The 16,719-nt window shown below is 45.0% G+C and overlaps 1 protein-coding gene across 1 annotated transcript in view; it reads right to left on the bottom strand.

Moving 5' to 3' along the window:
- lhfpl4a (LHFPL tetraspan subfamily member 4a) overlaps positions 1-16,719 on the bottom strand; it is a 166,356-nt gene that overhangs the window by 23,524 nt on the left and 126,113 nt on the right. The window lies entirely within an intron of this gene.

Below are 16,719 nucleotides of genomic sequence, written 5' to 3'. Positions count from 1 at the left end.
GAGGTATTTTTGAGATACGGTGAATCAGTGACATTCTAGTGCATTGGATAATTGTGGTCCAGATGACTAAAACAAATATGAGATCCCGTAAGAATTTTCAAAAAGAGAAACTAGCACATAAAAGGGGAAGGAGTTGAGTGCCTTTAAAAATACTGGACAACAAATATTCCAATGTCACTAATGGATATACTATTGCTTTTCTATCTGTTAACCTGGGTGTTCTGGTATTCATATCCCACGTGAAATAACACTGGACCACAATATTTTTTCAAAAGGTTTGTTTCCTGATAAAAAAAAAATGGGGATTATGATAGACAACTTCTTCTTCTTTCTTTGGCTTGGCTTCGCGGAGGAAGATTTATGGAGGGGTAAAGTCCACGTCAGCTGCAAGCTCGTTTGTGGCTGACCAGTCCGATGCGGGACAGCCAGACACGGTTGCAGCGGTTTAAGCTGAACACAAAGATCATTTCAGATTTGCTGTATCACATAGGAAGTTGAAGAAACATTAAATTCACTTTTATTGAATTTAGCGTGTTTAATCGCATAATGACACTGACACATTGCATTAGTTCAATTGAATAAAAATGTTTTACTGTTGATTTTCCTTTGTACTCATCACCTGATGACTCACTTGCCCTGATACCGCTTTTCCATGGTCGTAATGACCCAGTGAAACCTTTCACCATGTTCGTCACTGCAACAAGATCAGCAGGGAAGAAGTCCAAGTGCAAAATTAATTTTCAATGACATGTTGCACTCCATGGATTTGTGTGCTTGAAGCATGTGGTCAATCAGTTGGATGTCGTTTGGTGCGCTGTAGTTGCCAAGGAAATTCTCAACAACATCTTTAAATGTGGAGGTTTGATATATTACCAGAAACCCTGGCAAATTTCTACCGAGGTATGGTGGAAAGTGTGTTGACTGATTGCATCATGGTCTGGTATGGGGACACCAATACCCTTGAGCGTAAAGTCCTCCTAAAGGTAGTGGACACAGCCTGGGACATCACAAGCATAACTCTCCCACTATAGAGTATATTTACAGTGAATGCTGCTGAGAGAGAGCAGCTGCAATCATCAAGGACCCACAGCCACCCAGCACACGCTCTGTTCTCGTTGATGCCATCAGGAAAGAGGCCTAGGTGTCGCAAGACTCACACCCTCAGGTTCAGAAACAGCTGCTACCCCTCCACCATCAGACTTCTCAGCAACACACTCAATCAGGGACTCATTTAAGAACTTTTACTTGTGCACTTTATTGATTTTCTTTTTTTATTCTCTCTGTATTGCACAGTTTGTTTATATTCATTATCTGTTTACATTTCTGTATTTGTTTACATGTTCAGGCTGCGTAGTTTGTTTTTTGCACTACCAATTATTGGTAATTCTGCCTTGCCCGCAGAGAAAAGAATCTCAGGGTTGTATGTGATGTGGTGTATGTACGTTTTTTTTAGACGTACAGCACAGTAACAGGCCCTTTCGACCCATGAGTCTATGCCACCCAATTTACACCCTATTAACCTACACCATAGAAAACTACAGCACAGAACAACAGGCAATTTGTCCCTTCTAGTCTGTGCAAAAGTATCATTCCTCTAGTCCCACTAATCTGCACCCATCCCATAACCCTCCAGTCCTCTCCCATCCATGTATCTATCCAATTTATTCTTAAAACTTAAGAGGGAGCCCGCATTTACCATGTCAGATGGCAGCTTATTCCAAACTCCCAGCACTCTCTGAGTGAAGAAGTTCCCCTAATGTTTCCCCTAAAGCCATGTCCTCTCGTATTTATCTTTCCTCATCAAAGCCTACTCACATTTACTCTGATCATATCCCTCATAATTTTTTAAACCTCTATCAAATCTCCCCTCATCCTTCTACACTCCAAGTTATAAAGTCCTAACCTGTTTAATCTTTCTCAGTAACTCAACTCCTGAAGACCCATCAACATGCTAGTAAATCTTCTCTGCACTCTTTCGATCTTTCTGATATCCATCCTGTAGTAGTTTGGTGACCAGAACTGCACACAATACTTCAGATTTTTCCTCACTAATGTCTTATACACCCCCACCATAACATCCCAACTCCTGTACTTAATACTTAGATTAATGAAGGCCAAGATGCCAAAAGGGAAAACCCATTCAGGCACAGAGAGAACGTACAAACTCCTTACAGCGCGGGATTCGAACCCTGATCCTAATCGCTGGGGCTGTAAAGGTGTTGCGCTAACTGCTACAATAAATCTGAAATCTGAATGCCTTCCAAGCATGCCCAGTACATTTGGACCTGCAGCGCCTTGTGTTCCTGGGCTGTACTTGGAGGGGAGACTGCTTGGGAGCATCAGGTGCTGGTCGGTTTCTGCGAGGGGCACTGGACAAAGTGGCGATTCTCTGTCTGCCTTGTGGTAGATAAAATTCAAAGAATTTCATGTATGTTACATTACATGACAATAATGGAACTTTTACCTCTTACTGACCAAAAAGCTTGTTTTGTAGGCAATATACCAGTAGACTTAAAATGTGACAGGAAATTACAAAAATAGGAGATATCTAAAAAAAAATACGTGCAAAGTGATTTTCATGACCATCAGCCCAAAATTCATAAAATGCATCCAAAAATGTTAAGAAAGCAAAACTTTCATCATCCTGTGAGATGAAAGCAATATCTAGAAAATGTAAAGAAACTAATAAAAGGTGCCTGATGTGATTTGACAGAAGAACAATTACAGAAGACCACAAGTCTCTATGGGCGCTTTCAAATTGCAGCACCTGGGTAGCCCTCCTGGGACCTGGGTGAGATTACCGGATCATGTGTGCCTCCTGCACCTTTCAAATAGCAGCCTAGCCAACCTGTTAAATCACCAAACTGGCAATTTAAGGGGGATCGCGTCCCCTGCGATAACGTGGTGAGTGATGCATCATGCAGCCATGGGGAATCCCCTATTCTCTGTGTTCTTTCTGTTTAGCGTTCCAGAGTATTCAGGTGAGCCATTTCCCCTTTCAAATTGGTGGAGGAGGACGCCTGGGTAAGTTTTACTGGGTTCCCTGACCACATCCGAGGTAGGTCTGGGACCTGGGGGGGGGGGGGGGGATTTGACTGGGCTTGACCAGTTCGGCCCTTTCAAATAGCCCCGTACCTGGTTCTTCAACCTAGTAAATTGCCCAGTTAACTCCGTTTTACAAGGCAAGACCCAGACATTCACTACATCAGATACTGGCCAGGTTCTTCAGGATGATCTGATTAGAATGATAATAATGAAAGAATTAAGCAAGTATAAAGTTTCAGAGTTAATGAGATTGAACTATGTTGGATACTATTAAAGAAATAGTTAAAAGATAAAGTCATTGTGTCATGTGGCTTATAGTGTGCTACATTCAATTGGCAACAACAGCCAGGGCCTTGCAGGAGAGGCAAAAATTTACACACAACTCCCCCAACATGGTCAACTGTACTCTTGATGTGGCCTCCTCTGCATCAGCAAGACCCCAGGTATGGACCAGCTGGCTGCACTGCGGGACACCTGCGCTCTGTCAACAATGTCCCTCATGAGGATGACGTTTCAACTCCCCCTTTGCATTCCTAACCTGGCAGTCCCAGGCCTCCTCCACCACCAGGGTAATCCCATCACAAGGCAATACCTCACAGCACATCTGGGTAGTCCACACAACCCAATGGTATGACACTCGATTTTCCATTTTCTGGTCACATGCCCCTCCTGTGTTTCTTTCTTTCCAATTCACCCACTCCACAGACTCTTGTGTCTGTGTTTGTGTCTTCCCTCTTCTAGCTAAAGGCAGAGCTGAGGTTGGTATATCACATTATGTAGCTGTTAATCCTTTCCTTTAGGAAGACAGAGCACAGACACCAGATGATGACAATTCTCATGAATCATGAAGGGCATTTCTATTTCATTGGGACTTAATGCCGCAGATAAAGCAACTCGATTGAGACACTGTGCAGAATACAAATACATTTCAGGCTGGGATGGCGATGAGAGGCTAATCAAAATATCCTACCACCAGGGTTCTACAAAACAACTTTCACCTGGAGTGGCCTACTTTAGCTGCCAGTTCCCAAGCAACAGAAATTACACAGAGAGGAGCAACCAGCAGACAGCACCGATTATGTTGGGGAAACTCCTACCAGCTCAATAGGGAGCTGGATTGCAATAGGATTGCAATTAGCACAATACCTCCAATCTGTTCTCACTAAAGCATGGAAATCCTCCGCACTCTCATTTTCTCATGTGTTGATTCACACATTCTCCAAGGCGCATGCTGGCTGCCACAACTTTCCTTGGCACAGTATGGAGATGAAAGCATACTGTCAGTCTCAATCCTGGTTTCTCCCTGCTGTGCGCCAGCTTTCAACTCCTGCCAAAAACAATTCTTTCCCTTGGCTGGTGCCACTCTTGTGTCTGAGTCAGAAGGTGGAGGGACCACATCCCACTTGCAGAGACTCTCCTATGTAGTGTAGAGGTCAAACTATGCCCACTTTTGGATGAAGGTTTAATGATCTGCTAATTCTCTCAAATGAATATTAAAGATCCCTTTGCCATATTAAGAGTTGCACAGTGGGTGTAGTGGTTAGCACAGTAGTTCTCAACCTTTTTCTTTCCACTCACATACCACTTGAAGTAATCCTTATGCCTTAGGTCACACATGTCAAACTCTGGCCCGCGGGCCAAATTTGGCCTGCGATATAATTATATTTGGCCCGCAAGATCATTTCAAAAATGTATTAGAGGTGGCCCGCCCTGCAGTGAGAGCCGATGCTGTTTTTTGGTAATGTCACCCCCACCATCCTCCCCCTTCATTGCACATCCTTCCCCATTGTAACACGAGAAATTGTAACACGAGAAGTCTGTCGATGTCATCAGCCGACAAGCCGGTTGGAAGGGTCCCCGCACAACCAGTCACTTCTCCCACCTGTCGAACGGTGTGGCGGATTGGCGAGCGCCTGTGATTTCCTGTCGGCGCGACGGGCATGGCAGGCTGCGCACGGCCCCCGGGCAGCGCGAGCCCCGCGTGACTGGCACCGGACGGCCCTTCCACAGCGCGAGCGCACTTCTCCCGGTCGCCACGGCCTTCAGCGCTTGCACCCGCGCGGACCCCAGGGACGGCTGGTTCGGCCCTGCATGTGAAGAGAGAGATGGTGGCTGTCCGCAAAGGCTGATCGGCAGCGCGCTGGGCCTGAGTGGGTTGGTAAGCAGTGGTGGGCAGAGGGTGTAGGTGAAGAGTAATGGGCAGGGGAAGTTATGGTGGTGCGAGGGGCAGTTAGAGGGAGGGATGAGTAGAAGGAGGGGTGGATAGGGAAGAGGTAAAAGGGGAGGGGCAGGGCGAATAGGGGAGGGGATTAGAGGGTGAGAGACGGGTAGAGGGAGGAACAGGTTGAGGGGAGAGGCAGTAGAGGGGCGTGTATAGGATGGGGTGGGTAGAGGCAGAGCGAGTGGAGTGAGGAGTGAGTAGAGGTTGGGTAAAGGACTGGTCAGGTAGAGGGATGGTGGGTCGAGGGTGAATAGAGGCCTAGAGCCTGAGGAGTGAGCAGGAAATGCTGAGTCCTGATGCAGGCCAAAATGGACACAGCCTGTGAATGCTGACTACATCTCCACAGGGACCAAATAGGTTTCCCTCAGGTCAAGCAAAGGGTGAACTTGAGCTACCTACTCCTGACCTGTAACATTATCCTCCTAAAGTTATATCCTAAAGTTTAACATTACATATGTTGAAAGAAGAGAAAACATGCAGATGTTGAAAATTTTCAATAAATATTTAGTTCGGCCATCGACTTAGTCCAAGTTTTTAATTTTGGCCCTCCGTGAATTTGAGTTTGACACCCCTGTCTTAGGTGTTCTAAGGGATTGCTTAACCTGGTTTGTGGGTGGAAAGAAAAAGTTTGAGAAGTTTTAATCGTCCCTAATTGACTCGTTATGTGCATGGTTTCATAACTCCAAAAGAAATGGGCCAATGACAATTTTTCTCAAGCAAAATATTTCAGTAGCATTTGGGTCTAGAGCAGTGGTTCTCAACCTTCCCTTCCAACTCATCCCACCTTAAGCAATCCCTTACTAAGCTCAGCGCACTGATGGCATAGGGATTACTTAAAGTGGTGTAGCTACGCGCTACTTGAAATAAAACACACACACACACACGTGTAGTGTAGTCAGGTTAAGCTCTGAGTTTTATTAGGGCTCAGGCCTGACTTTTATACTTGCACTGTTCCTGCCGTGGCCCCCCCCTTGGCTGATGTCACAACATGCATAACAAAAGAGGGTTTCCCCACGCATAGGTACTTTCCTGCATAACAATGCCCTTCTTTTCTGTGCCCTGTCCCAGTCTGTTGACTGTGTAGCAAGGCCAGTGCCATTTTGGCATCACCGGCCTTTAAGCTGCCCTTGCTGTTCACCCGCCGGTTTGCTTGTTAGGGCCAGTGCCGCTGCGTGGGCTGCTGGCCTTTAGTTGTGCTTGCCGCTCAGAGCACAGGCTTGATTGCCATGGCAGCAGGCTGCTGCAGTGGAAAGAAGAAGGTTGAGAACCATTGGGTTAGCACGATACCTTTACAACAATTGGGACCAGGATTAGAATCCCTGTAAGGAGTTTGTACGTTTTCCCTGTGTCTGCGTGGGTTTTCCCCGGGGGCTCCAGTTTCCTCCCACTGTTCAAAACGTACTGGAGTTGCAGGCTAATGGGGTGTAAATTGGCAGCACGGACTCATGGGCCGAAATGGCCTGTTACTGTGCTGTATGTTTAAATATAAAATTTATATTTAAATTCTAAAGGAGAGGGGGAGAGTTTGATTTATTGGTGAGTAGACACTCTTCAACCATTTTAATTAAAAATTGGTTATCTGGTCATCGATTTGCTTGGGAATTTGCTATGCAATTATTATTGGAGTAATGATTACCCTGAGGCTGTGGGACATTTAAGGGCACACTGAGAAGCATTATGTGAGTATTAATTACTTGTCCCCACTTGTCCATTAATTACTTGTCCATTCTGATCTCAGGGATTAAATGGAACCAGCTCCAAATGGAGACTATTCATGACAGTGATCTGTGCCAGTTCATTTGTACTGAATACACAGTTAGGCATTTCCTTTTTCAGAAACTATAGACCTGTCAGCTTAGCCCACTGCTCTACTCACTCTACACCCATGACTGTGTGACCAGGCACAATTCCAATGCCATCTACAAGTTTGCCGATGACACCACAGTTGTCAACAGAATCACAAACAGCAATGAGGAAGCGTCCAGGAGGGAGATAGATCAGCTCGTTGAGTGCTGTTACAACAACAACCTTGTGCTCAACATTAGCAAAACCAAGGAGATGATTGTGGACTCCAGGAGGAAGTCGGGGAACTCGACCCAGTTCTCAGTGAGGACTCAGTAGTGGAGAGGGTCAAGAACTTCAAATTCCGGGATGCCAACATCTCCGAGGATCTGTCCTGGAGCCTCCACATTGATGCAATCACAAAGAAGGCTGGCCTGTGGCTATACTTTGTTGTTTGTCTGAGGAGATTCAGTATGTCACCAAAAACTCTCATAAACTTCTATAGGTGTACCGTGGAGAGCATTCTGGCTGTTTGGACTACTGCCTGGTATGGAGGCGCCAACTCTCAGGACAAGAATAAACTCCAGAGGGTTGTTAAATCGGCCTGTGACATCACAGGCACCCGACTTCACTCCATGGAGGACATCGACATGAGGCGGCGTCTTAAAAAAGCAGCCTCTATCCTCAAAGACCCCCACCACCCAGGCCACGCCCTCTTCACTCTGCTACCATTAGGAAAAAGGTACAGGAGCCTAAAGACGAGCACCCAGCGGCACAAGGACAGCTTCTTCCCCGCTGCCATCAGATCCCTGAATAATCAATGAACCAAAGACACTGCCTGACTTTTTCTGCATTATTATTTTTATTTTTTTATGGTAATGCTGTATGATGGCTATAATAAGAATGTTGCTGGCAAACATTGGATTTCATGACTTGTTCATGACAATAAATTTTGATTCAGGGTTCTGACTCTGTTTCTGTGTTTATCAATAATCATCAGACCTCATTTTAAATATTGGGCCGGGACGTAATATATGAACTTCATAATGTATCAGCATCTCACCATGAAATATCACAGGAGTGTGTCACGGGAATGATGGTCAAACATAATGTAAAGCAGAGCTGCTGAGGATGTCCATGTTAATGAATGACTTAAGGGAGGCTTGAGAGGTGGAGAAGATCTCGTTGCAGTTCCATCAACCCACCTTTCCCACTTACTTGACGGTAACCTATTTTGTTTCGCATGGACCACCCTGATTTGTCCTGTCATCCATTCACGGCAGCCAACCAGTGGGCACACCTTGGGATATGGGTGGAATCGGGAGCATGCAGGGGTAACCCTGTTGGACCCAGGAAGAAAAGGCCAACACCGCACACGTGGCACTGGAGGGACGGATCGGACACAGATCTCCAGAGCTGTAAAGCTGCCGCACCAACTGCATGCGCACCCTGTCACCTTTTGTCCTCTTTCTGTGAGCAGTTGCCCTCATATTACAACCTTCACTGACTAATCCTCACTGACCCAAACCTGACTACTTCTACTCTCCATCAAACATCTAATTGTTGATTCACATACATTGGCCACCAGAGAGAAAGAACATCAGTAGCCATCATCAACTAAATCCATGAAAGGGGTGAACACAGAATAATTTTTAAATTAAGTGTCTGTTAGAACCATAGAACACGGCAGCACAGAAAACAGGCCCTAGGGCCCCTTTAGTCTGTGCTGACCACTATTTTGCAAGACCCACTGACCAGCTCCCACTCCATAACCCTCCAGACCTCTCCCATTAATGTATCTATCCAATGTATTCTTAAAATTCAAGATTGAGCTTGCATTCACCACATCAGATGGTAGCTCATTCCACAATCCCACCACTCTCTGAGTGAAAAACTTTCCCATAAAGTTCGCCCTAAACCTTTCCCCTTTCATCTTAAGGTTATGACCTCCCATATTTATCTCTCCCAATCTAAGTGGGAAAAGCCTACTTGCATCTACTCTGTCTATCCCTTTCATAATCTTGTAAATCTCTATCAAATCTCCCCTCATTCTTCTTCGCTCCAAGGAATAAAGTCCCAACCTGTTTAATCTTTCCCTGTAACTCAGCTCCTGAAGACCCGGCAACATCCTAGTAAATCTTCTCTGTACTCTCTCATTCTTTTTGATAGCCTTCTTGTAGTTAGGTGATCAGAACTGTACACAATACTCTGAATTTGGCCTCACCAGTGTCTTAGACGACTTCCACATAACATCCCAACTCCTGTACTCAATACCTTGATTTATAAAGGCAAAGATGCCAAAAGGTTTCTTTACAACCCTGTCCACCTGCTTCACCACTTTCAGGGAACAGTGTATCTATATTCCCAGATCTCTCTGCTCTTCTGCACTCCTCAGTGCCCTACCATTTAATCTTCTCAATTACTCGCTCAAAGGGGCAATTTTGGTGCAGCAAAAAAAAATGTTAGCATTTCTTATATTTCCTCAAAACAATGAAGTGGCCTCTTTGCCCATTGAGTCCATGCCAGCTCTCAGAACAAACCCATCAATCACCTTCCCCACTTGCTTTCTCAATGCAGGGTTTAGAGTGCACTTTATACCGACGAACTGGAGTACCTCTGGGGAGATGGGGGGTGGGGGAATGGGGGTAGGGGAAAACTAGAACTCCCAGAGAAAGCCTCTGCAGTCACAGGGAAAAATGGATAAACCTGACTGCATGCTGTAAGGAAAGAGAAGATATCCCAGTATTTATTGCTCAATAATAGCAGGTAATTAGAATGAACCCCATTGTTTTGTCCAGTCATATATAGGTCACACTATTAGATTCCTTCCCTTAACAATATGTGAGTTAGAAGGATTTTGAACAACAATCGGGCAGATTTATGGCTGCCGACACCGGCTTACATTTTTTTAATTGCAGAATTATTCAATGACTTGAATGTATAATTTATGAATTCAATTGAAGGATATGACTTCATTTCTCTTGGTTAATTATTCAAAACCGTGATGACTGTACGGTTGGTGTAGCGGTTAGTGTAATGCCTTTATATTGCCAGCGATCAGGACCCCGTGTTGTCTGTGAGGAGTTTGTATGTCTTCCCTGTGTCTGCGTGGGTTTTCCGCAGGGACTCCTGTTTCCACCTACCCTTTGAAACGTACCAGGGGGTGTAGGTTAATTGCATGTAAATTGGACAGTACGGACTCGTGGGCCAAAATGGCCTGTTACCGTACTGTATGTGCAAATTTAAAAAATTTAATTTAATAAGCTGCTACCTCACAGCCATACCATTTTGTCACCCACTGATGTCCAAATTCCCTGACTAAAAATATAAATGCTACAGTGCATCACTCTCCTCTACAGTGCATCATTCACCCTACAGTGAATCACTACCCTACTGTGCATCACTCCCCTACAGTGCATCACCTCCTCATACAGTGCATCACTCTTCCCTACAGTGCGTCCCTCCCCACAGTGCATCACTCCGCCTACAGAGCATCACTGTCCCCATACAGTGCATCACTCTCCCTTACAGAGTATCACTCTCTCCCTACAGAGCATCATTCTTTTACTTCATTACATCACTCTCTCCCTACGATATTCCTCTCTCTGACCATCACTTATGGCCAAGATTGTACTGCAAGGATTTGCCACAGATGTTTTCATGTATCTCGGCCTAGCAGGCTGTCCTTGCAATGTTGACTGTTAATGCAATGAATACAGTAACACTGAACAATAATGAGTCTGCTCCTCCTGATCTTTCGATTAACAATCTGTCACATTTGCTTCTGTTTAAATGTGCACGGGAGCAGCAAACTGATGATCTTTGGCATTCACATGCTGTTCAACTTGAAGGCTCACCAGATGAGGCAGTGGCCCCAAGTTACATGGCAGAATGCAAACAAACACAAACATATGGGTTTCTTGAGCAGTGATCACAGACACCTGCCAGACCTCATCTGCAAACCGCATTCCGGCAGATTACCGACATCCATCACGGATTTAAATAGCCATCAGAACAGATTGGCCTTCAAAATCTTTGACTGACTTGATGCGCTCTGCTTTTACAGAGAGAAACACGATCGGCTGCAGACCCTGCTATTGTAGTAAACACTCCGAAATGCTGGAGGGACTCAGCCGGTCTTCACAGCTTCTAGAGGGAGGCAAAGATATGTTGCCGACGTTTTGGGCCCGAGCCCTTCTTCAAGGCAAAATCAGAAGCAGGATGTATCAGAAAGTCTCCGAATTCAAACAATGGGGGAGGAATCCGGACCAACAAAAGATGTTAATTGGTTGTGATAAGGTTGTATTTATCATGTCTGTGAGAGAGGAGACAGCGAATGGAGAGAGGACAGGAGAAGCAAGGGGTGGGGGTGGGGGTGGGATGACAGAACAGAAATAACCCTACTTCAAATAAAACTATAAATGAAAACCTGCTAATTATTTTCTGCCCTTCGCATGAATGGTCCTGTGATAGACTTAAGTTTTCTATTAGCTTGTTCCCTTCACTGGAACTGGAATGTAGCAAATAGAATGTGCAATGGACCATGTATTTTATTTAAATGTTTTCAACTGATACCATGCTGACAGCTCTAGCAGAGAAGAATTGCTCTGGTTCCAGCTTATAGAAATAGAGTAAACACTTTTTAATGCAGTTATAATGTTTGCACAACAAAGATCAGGGCAACAATCTCTCCCCCCTCCCTCCCCCACCCACCTCCCCTGGCTTCATACGAATCAACATCTGTATTAAAAAAAGTGACTGAATCATTTTGTGATCAGCAAATCATTGATTCCTTTCCAAATCGTGGGGACTTTCTCCTTGGAATAAATAAAACACACAAGCTATGAATCTGCTGGTCTTATTGCAGACCTGTCATTGCCCCCAGACAGCATTGAAAGGTGATGAAGTTAGTCAGGTAAGCCGATTTTTTTTTGTCAGATTTCAGATTTATTGCCAGAGTACGTATATGGCATCACATACAACCCTGAGATTCCTTTTCCTGCGGGCGCGGCAGAATTACCATTAATTGGTAGTGCAAAAAATAAACTGTACACAGCATAAACATGAAAACAAATAAAGAACAAGTGCAAAAAATAAACTGTACACAGCATAAACATGAAAACAAATAAAGAACTGTAAACAGATAACGAATGTAAACAAACTGACTGTGCAATGCAGAGAGAATTTTTAAAACATCAATAAAGTCCACAAGAGTCCTTAAATGAGTCCCTGATTGAGTTTGTCATTGGGGAGTCTGGTGGTGGAGGGGTGGCAGCTGTTCCTGAACCAGGAGGTGCGAGTCTTACACCTCTTTCCCGATGGCAGCAGCGAGAAAAGAGCGTGTGCTGGGTGGTGTGAATCCTTGATGATTGCTGCTGTGTTCCCTGTAGATGTTCTCAGCAGCCACAGACATTCACAATAGATCTCACCATTCCCTTGTTTATGAGCTTTCTAAATATGTGTAATAGAAATAAAGGACTGAAGGCAGTAACCCTCAGATGAAAGACAGATATGTGGTAAAAGACAAAGATAGAAATGGGAAAGCAAGGTTGCTCACAAAGTAATGCTTGCAGAAAAGTGCCTGACCTGTGTTAAGCTGCGTGCATTTTCTGGTCCTGGGTATGACACCCAGTACATATGGACACTGGGGTTTTCCAACCCTAAGCAAGGATCATAGAACATTACAGCACAGTACAGGGCCTTCAACCCTCAATGTTGTACCACAAACAAATACCTGCATACTTTACCTCATAACCCTCTATTTTTATTCCATCCATGTGCCTGTCCAAGAGTCTCTTAAATCCCCCTAATGTTTCAGCCTCCACCACCATCCCTGGCAAAGCATTCCATACTCCCACAACCCTCTGTGTAAAAAACTTACCCTTGATGTCTCCTCTAAACTTCCCTCCCTTCACCTTATACATAAATCCTCTGGCGTTCGCTGATCCTGCCCTGAGAAACAGGTGCTGACTGCCCATCCTATCTATGCCTCTCATGTAGACCTCTATTAAGTCTCCTCTCATCCTTCTATGCTCTAAAGAACAAAGTCCCAGCTCCGCTAACCTTGCCTCATAAGACATTTTCCGATCCAGGCAACATCCTGGTAAATCTCCTCTGCACCCTCTCCATAGTTTCCACGTCCTTCCTATAATGAGGTGACCAAAACTGAACACAGATTTGTAGATTTGCGACATGACCTCTTGACTCTTGAACTCAATCCCCCTATTAATGAAGCCCAGCATCCCATAGGCCTTCGAGACTCTCATATTCCTAAACTATTGTGAATCTAGTCGAACAGAATTCTGCCTGCTAACCAATTTATCGCTTTGCTCTAAGTAGAAAGATGCACTCATTCAAGCTTCCTTTAAACAAGGTGCCACACTTGAGGCTGCTACACAAGGTGAGAGCCCGGGAAATTACAGTAAGGATATTAGCAAGATCAGTGGAAAACTGAGAGTGGGAATAAAGGGATCCTATTCTGGTTGGCTACCGGTGACCAGTAGTGTTTCACAGGGTTGGTGTGGGGGCCTGCTTCTTTTAACATTGCATAAAAATGATTCAGATTATGGAATAGATGCCTTATGATACCAAAATGATATCAAAATAGGTTGCTGAGGATACCGAAAGGCTGCAGAGAGATGTGAACAGATTAGGGGAATGGATAAAAAGGTGACAGATGAAATTCAACGCCGGAAAGTGCATGGTCATGCACTTTTAGTAGAAGAAATAGACGGGCAGAATATTATTTAGATGGGGAGAAAATTCAAAAATTCGGAAGAGCAAAGGGACTTGAGTGGTACATGAGGCCATGGATAAATATCTCAGTGTGGGAGTGGGGTGTGGAATTGAAATGGTTGACCACTAGGAGATCCCTGTCACTGAAGAGAACCAGAGCGAAGGTGCTCAGCAAAGTGATCTCCCAGTCTGCGTCCAGTCTTTGTTTGACCTGCTGACTTTCTCTAGCTTTGTGTTTTCACTTAAGCTACAGATAGAGATCAGTTGTTTTGGAGAAAAGGTAACTTTAAATTTTAAAAAAATTACATTAAATTTAGACAATACAGCACAGTAACAGGCCATTTCAGCCCACGAGTCCCTGCCGAGCCATTTACACCCAATTAATCTATTCCTCCGGTACGTTTCGAATGGTGGGAAGAAACTGGAGTCCCCGGGGAAAACCCACACAGACACGGGGAGAACGTACAAACTCCTCACAGACAGCACGGGATTTGAACCCAGGTCCTGATCGCTGGTGATGTAAGGGCACTGCTCTAACCGCTACGCCAACCATGCCGTCCAACTTAATTTTACTATTATGAGGCTCATTCAGGAGTTCAATAAGGGCAGGAAAGAAACTGCCCTTGAATTTGGTGGTACATGATCTCATATGTTTGAATCTTCCTGCTGATGGGCATGGAGTGAAGAGAATGGGCTGGGGTGGGATGAATCCTGTAATAAGTTTAGTTTAGTTTATTTATACAGCACATTTAAAACAACTCATGTTGACCAGAGTGCTGTAGAGATAAAAACTTACATCTTAACTTAAACAGCTATTTCAAGTGCAGTATAAAACAGGTCCCTGAGGTTTAGAATTGGACATGCAACATGGTAACCATCAACAATCACCTCAAAACGCTTGCGAGTACAAATATGACTTCAGCCTGGATTTAAAAGAGTTAAAGGAAGGGGTTGATTTGGTGGAAGGAGGAATCTGGTTCCACAGTTTGGGGGCTGCTATCGCGAAGGCGTGACCACCCCCAAGCTTGTGGTCTGAGCGCGGAACAACCAAGCCCCTAAATTGGCCAATCTGAGGGGTCTTGAGATTATGAGATCGGTGATGTAGGAGGGAGCTGGTCCATTAAGGGCTTTGTAAACAAACTGGAGACCTTGAAAATCTGTCCTGAGCTGTACTGGCAGCCAGTGGAGAGAGATCAGGACAGGGGTGACAGGGTCCCTCCTCTTGGCTCCTGTCAGGAGACTCGCTGCTGCATTTGGAACCAGTTGCAGCTGGGATAATGATGACTGACAAATTCCCGTCTATAGGGAGTTAGAGTAGTCTAAATGGGAGAAAATGAGGACGTGGATAAATTCCTCAGGGTCTTTCAGTGACAGGAATGATTTGATTTTGGCAATAGTGTGGAGCTGGAAAAGGCTCAATTTACTACCGCATTGACTTGTTTGTCAAACTTGAAGGTGGAATTGAACATCACACCGAGGGATTAAACGTGTGGTTTAATAAGGGTGGATAAGTTGCCAAGGGTATTGGTGATAATTTTGGTGGAGTTGGCGGGGGGGGGGGGGGGGGGGTGGGAGGAAATGAGATGATCTCAGATTTGTCTTTGTTTAGCTGCAAGAAGTTTTGAGCCATCCAGCATTTTATGTCCTCCAGATAGTCATTGAGGCTGGTTATCTTTGCTTGGTCATTGGGCTTCGGGGGAGATAGAGCTGGGTGCCACCAGTGCAGCAGTGGAAGGAGATGTCATGTTTTTAGATAATATGGCCAAGGGGGAAGCATGTTTAAGAGAATGGGGCCCAGAATAGACCCTTGTTGGACCCTGCAGGAATGGGGCCCAGAATAGGAAAGGGTAGCAGAGGAGAAAGAAAATTTGCCCATGTTGACTGAGAAAGTCCTGTCACTGAGCTAAGATTTAAACCAGTTCAGGCCGTTGACTCTGACCCTCTGCTGAAGGCATGATCCACCGTATAGAACACTGCACTATAGTTGAGGAGAATTAGAATGGTGGAGCTCCCTGAGTCAGTGGCGAGGAGCAGGTCATTGCATACTCTTAGTAAGGTCGACTCTGTGCTGTGGTGGGCCTTATAACCTGACTGGAATTTTTTGGATATGCCGCTTTGATGTAGGTAGGGCAGCAATTGGCTAAGAACGACTTTTTTGAGGTCCTTTGACAGGAATGGCAGTTTTAGAAACAGGCCTATAAGGTGGGGCTGCTTTTTCAAGGCAGGGGAGTTGTAGATGGAGTTGATGGAGGGTTGGGGGGGTGTGAGATGTGATGGCCTAAGCTCTGTGTTCACAGCCCCCTGCAGCTTCCAGTGATCTTGAGTGGAGCAGTTCCCGACCCACGCAGTGGCGCACCCTGATAGGACGTTTTGAATGGTGCCACTGTGGAAGGTGTAGAAGGGTGTACAAGACATACCAAATTTTCTCAGGCTTCTGAGGAAGTGGAGGTGGCTGGATGCAGGTGGTCAAGGACTTGTTTATTTACCACCTCTCCACACCTGCTTTTCTCTCTGCAATTTAAAACCTTTGTTCTAACCAGTTTTTAGTTCTGTTGAAGGGTCACCAATCTCTTTTCTCTCTTTGCAAGTCTTCTGCGTGTCCCCACTTTGCCCCACTTACACTCAATATCTTTTGTCTTTTGATCTAGGTCTTGAATGCACTAAATTACTAAAGATCAATCTGCCCCAGGAGTACTGTGAAAAGTATGGTAACTGATTGCATCATGGCTCGCTTTGTTCATTCAAGTGCCCAGGAAAATAGGAGGCCGTAGAAAGTAGCAAACGTAGCCAGGTCTATCACATATGTCGACCTTCCATCCACTGCTGGGTAGGAGTAGGGCACATGGGACCAGAAGGAAGGTAATTAAATTGTAATAGACTTCAGTGTGAACGAACAAGCCTTAACTATGAAGGCTGTATTACAGGCTTTAATTAGC

The sequence above is a fragment of the Narcine bancroftii genome, chromosome 5 (assembly GCF_036971445.1).
Source record: "Narcine bancroftii isolate sNarBan1 chromosome 5, sNarBan1.hap1, whole genome shotgun sequence".
NCBI lineage: Eukaryota > Metazoa > Chordata > Chondrichthyes > Torpediniformes > Narcinidae > Narcine > Narcine bancroftii.
The sequence above is the reverse complement of the archived record's forward strand: the minus strand, read 5'-3'. Positions and strand labels throughout refer to the sequence as shown.